Raw genomic sequence first — 5,002 nt, 5'->3', positions numbered from 1 at the left:
TCTGTCTCTTAGATGTCTGGAAGTAGATGGCAAGTTAGTACAGAACACATGGATCAAACCCTTAAAGAGATGGGTGGGGCTAAGGCTTAAGAGGGTGTGAACAATGCTGAATGGGTGTACATTTACATTTTAGTCATTTAGCAGACGCTCTTATCCAGAGCGACTTACAGTAGTTAATGCACACATTTCATTAAAAAAATGTTTCTTCTCCATACTGATCCCCCCGTGGGAATCGAACCCACAACCCTGGCGTTGCAAACACCATGCTCTACCAACTGAGCCACAAGGGACCCTCGTAAAACATATTAAACATGTCTGTAAAACCACAACACTTAATCAGCATGGCTACCACAGCATTCTGCAGCAATACACCATCCCATCTGGTTTGCGCTTAGTGGGACTATCGTTTGTTTTAACAGGACAATGACCCAACACACCTCCAGGCTGTTTAAGGGCTATTTGACCAAGAAGGACAGTGATGAGTGCTGCATCAGATGACCTGGCCTCCACAATCAACCGACCTCAACACAATTGAGATGGTTTGGGATGAGTTGGATAGCAGAGTGAAGGAAACTCAGCCAACAAGTGCTCAGCATATGTGGGAACTACTTCAAGACTGTTGGAAAAGCATTCCTCATGAAACTTGTTGAGAGAATGCCAAGAGTGTGCAAAGCTGTCATCAAGGCAAAGGGTAGCTACTTTGAAGAATCTCAAATATATTTTGATTTGTTTAACACTTTTTTCTTACTACATGATTCCATGTGTGTTATTTCATAGTTTATGTCTTCACTATTATTCTACAATGTAAAAAAAATTGTAAAAATAAAGAAAACCCAAGAATGAGTAGGCGTGTCCAAACTGTTGACTGGTGCTGTATAGCTGGCAAACAGTAGTGAATTTCATACAACTAACTTGATCACCTCACTTAAGTTGCTCTTTGTGCTTCTTTGTAAACAAGCGCACGTGACTGGCTCAAACAGCTGTTTTGGGAAACTAGTAAGCGTCATAATAAGAAATAATCTAACAGGCAAAATTATGAACATAATGTGCTTTATCTATTACCTAGTGCACAAGTTGACTGCAGGTATCTATAAAAATAAAATAAAAATAATAAAAAGGACTAATATTACATTTTATAACCAACACTAAAATTGTATTGGAAACTCACACCGATGGTATTTCAAAATACCCGGGATACAGTATACCGCCCAACCAAGAGTTTCTCTCTACATTTCCTTCATAACGCTAAGTTTGACAATTATTTGCTAGGAGATAGCTAAGCTAGTCGACATGTTTCAGGTAGCTAAGCTACCTAGCTTGAAGATGTGCTAACAGTGCATGATGTTGGGTCCTAAGAATATGAAATATATACTGCTCAAAAAAAATAAAGGGAACACTTAAACAACACAATGTAACTCCAAGTCAATCACACTTCTGTGAAATCATACTGTCCACTTAGGAAGCAACACTGACTGACAATAAATTTCACATGCTGTTGTGCAAATGGAATAGACAACAGGTGGAAATTATAGGCAATTAGCAAGACACCCCCAATAAAGGAGTGGTTCTGCAGGTGGTAACCACAGACCACTTCTCAGTTCCTATGCTTCCTGGCTGATGTTTTGGTCACTTTTGAATGCTGGCGGTGCTTTCACTCTAGTGGTAGCATGAGACGGAGTCTACAACCCACACAAGTGGCTCAGGTAGTGCAGCTCATCCAGGATGGCACATCAATGCGAGCTGTGGCAAGAAGGTTTGCGGTGTCTGTCAGCGTAGTGTCCAGAGCATGGAGGCGCTACCAGGAGACAGGCCAGTACATCAGGAGATATGGAGGAGGCTGTAGGAGGGCAACAACCCAGCAGCAGGACCGCTACCTCCGCCTTTGTGCAAGGAGGAGCACTGCCAGAGCCCTGCAAAATGACCTCCAGCAGGCCACAAATGTGCATGTGTCTGCTCAAAAGGTCAGAAACAGACTCCATGAGGGTGGTATGAGGGCCCGACGTCCACAGGTGGGGGTTGTGCTTACAGCCCAACACCGTGCAGGACGTTTGACATTTGCCAGAGAACACCAAGATTGGCAAATTCGCCACTGGTGCCCTGTGCTCTTCACAGATGAAAGCAGGTTCACACTGAGCACATGTGACAGACGTGACAGTCTGGAGACGCCGTGGAGAATGTTCTGCTGCCTGCAACATCCTCCAGCATGACCGGTTTGGCAGTGGGTCAGTCATGGTGTGGGGTGGCATTTCTTTGGGGGGCCGCACAGCCCTCCATGTGCTCGCCAGAGGTAGCCTGACTGCCATTAGGTACCGAGATGAGATCCTTAGATTCCTTGTGAGACCATATGCTGGTGCGGTTGGCTCTGGGTTCCTCCTAATGTAAGACAATGCTAGACCTCATGTGGCTGGAGTGTGTCAGCAGTTCCTGCAAGAGGAAGGCATTGATGCTATGGACTGGCCCGCCCGTTCCACAGACCTGAATCCAATTGAGCACATCTGGGACATCATGTCTCGCTCCATCCACCAATGCCACGTTGCACCACAGACTGTCCAGGAGTTGGCGGATGCTTTAGTCCAGGTCTGGGAGGAGATCCCTCAGGAGACCATCTGCCACCTCATCAGGAGCATGCCCAGGCGTTGTAGGGAGGTCATACAGGCACGTGGAGGCCACACACACTACTGAGCCTAATTTTGACTTGTTTTAAGGACATTATATCAAAGTTGGATCAGCCTGTAGTGTGGTTTTCCACTTTAATTTTGAGTGTGACTCCAAATCCAAATCAAATCAAATGTATTTATATAGCCCTTCTTACATCAGCTGATAACTCAACGTGCTGTACAGAAACCCAGCCTAAAACCCCAAACAGCAAGCAATGCAGGTGTAGAAGCACGGTGGCTAGGAAAAACTCCCTAGAAAGGCCAAAACCTAGGAAGAAACCTAGAGAGGAACCAGGCTATGAGGGGTGGCCAGTCCTCTTCTGGCTGTGCCGGGTGGAGATTATAACAGCACATGGCCTAGATGTTCAAATGTTCATAAATGAACAGCATGGTCAAATAATAATAATCATAGTAGTTGTCGAGGGTGCAACAAGTCAGTAACACAAGAGTAAGTGTCAGTTGGCTTTTTCATAGCCGATCTTTGAGAGTATCTCTACCGCTCCTGCTCTCTAGAGAGTTGAAAACAGCAGGTCTGGGACAGGTAGCACGTCCGGTGAATAGGTCAGGGTTCCAGCAGGTCTGGGACAGCAGGTCTGGGACAGGTAGCACGTCCGGTGAACAAGTCAGGGTTCCATAGCTGCAGGCAGAACAGTTGGAACTGGAGCAGCAGCACGGCCAGGTGAACTGGGGACAGCAAGGAGTCATCAAGCCAGGTAGTCCTGAGGCATGGTCCTGGGGCTCAGGTCCTCCGAGAGAGAGAGAGAGAGAAAGAAAGAAAGAGAGAAAGAGAGAATTAGAGAGAGCATATTTAAATTCACACAGGACACCGGAAAAGACAAGAGAAATACTCCAGATGTGACAGACTGACCCTAGCCCCCCGACACATAAACTACTGCAGCTTAAATACTGGAGGCTGAGACAGGAGGGGTCAGGAGACACTGTGGCCCCATCCGATGAAACCCCCGGACAGGGCCAAACAGGTAGGATATAACCCCACCCACTTTGCCAAAGCACAGCCTCCACACCACTGGAGGGATATCTCCAACCACCAACATACCGTCAAGGGACAAGGCCGAGTATAGCCCACAAAGATCTCCACCACGGCACAGCCCAAGGGGGGGGGGCCGGGGCGCCAAACCCAGACAGGAATACCACGTCAGTGACTCAACCCACTGAAGTGACGCACCCCTCCCAGGGACGGCATGGAAGAACACCAGCAAGCCAGTGACTCAGCCCAGACAGGAAGACCACGTCAGTGACTCAACCCACTCAAGTGACGCACCCCTCCCAGGGACGGCATGGAAGAACACCAGCAAGCCAGTGACTCAGCCCCCGTAATAGGGGTAGAGGCAGAGAATCCCAGTGGAGAGAGGGGAACCGGCCAGGCAGAGACAGCAAGGGCGGTTCGTTGCTCCAGCCTTTCCGTTCACCTTCACACCCCTGGGCCAGACTACACTTAATCATAGGACCTACTGAAGAGATATGTCTTCAGTAAAGACTTAAAGTTTGAGACTGAGTCTGCATCTCTCACATGGGTAGGCAGACTATTCCATAAAAATGGAGCTCTATAGGAGAAAGCCCTGCCTCCAGCTGTTTGCTTAGAAATTCTAGGAACAATTAGGAGGCCCGCGTCTTGTGACCGTAGCGTACGTGTAGGTATGTACGGCAGGACCAAATCGGAAAGATAGGTAGGAGCAAGCCCATGTAATGCTTTGTAGGTTAGCAGTAAAACCTTGAAATCAGTCCTTGCCTTAACAGGAAGCCAGTGTAGGGAGGCTAGCACTGGAGTAATATGATCAAATTTTTTGGTTCTAGTCAGGATTCTAGCAGCCGTATTTAACACTAACTGAAGTTTATTTAGTGCTTTATCCGGGTAGCCGGAAAGTAGAGCATTGCAGTAGTCCAACCTAGAAGTAACAAAGGCATGGATTAATTTTTATGCGTCATTTTTGGACAGAAAGTTTCTGATTTTTGCAATGTTCCGTAGATGGAAAAAAGCTGTCCTTGAAACAGTCTTGATATGTTCTTCAAAAGAGAGATCAGGGTCTAGAGTAACGCCGAGGTCCTTCACAGTTTTATTTGAGACGACTGTACAACCATCCAGATTAATTGTCAGATTAAACATAAGATCTCTTTGTTTCTTGGGACCTAGAACAAGCATCTCAGTTTTGTCCGAGTTTAAGAGTAGAAAGTTTGCAGCCATCCACTTCCTTATGTCTGAGAAACAGGCTTCTAGCGAGGGCAATTTTGGGGCTTCACCATGTTTCATTGAAATGTACAGCTGTGTGTCATCCGCATAGCAGTGAAATTTAACATTATGTTTTCGAATGACATCCCCAAGAGGT

The 5,002-nt window shown here is 46.7% G+C and overlaps 1 non-coding gene across 1 annotated transcript; it reads right to left on the bottom strand.

Annotated features, from left to right (window-relative positions):
• Positions 1 to 217: 217 nt before the first annotated feature.
• Positions 218 to 290, bottom strand: trnaa-ugc (transfer RNA alanine (anticodon UGC)). The gene has a single exon. It is a non-coding gene; the product is annotated as a tRNA-Ala (tRNA).
• Positions 291 to 5,002: the final 4,712 nt, after the last annotated feature.

The sequence above is a fragment of the Salmo salar genome, chromosome ssa16 (genome assembly GCF_905237065.1).
Source record: "Salmo salar chromosome ssa16, Ssal_v3.1, whole genome shotgun sequence".
NCBI classification, from domain to species: domain Eukaryota; kingdom Metazoa; phylum Chordata; class Actinopteri; order Salmoniformes; family Salmonidae; genus Salmo; species Salmo salar.
Note: the sequence above shows the minus strand (reverse complement) of the source record. Positions and strands in the feature narration are given on the sequence as shown.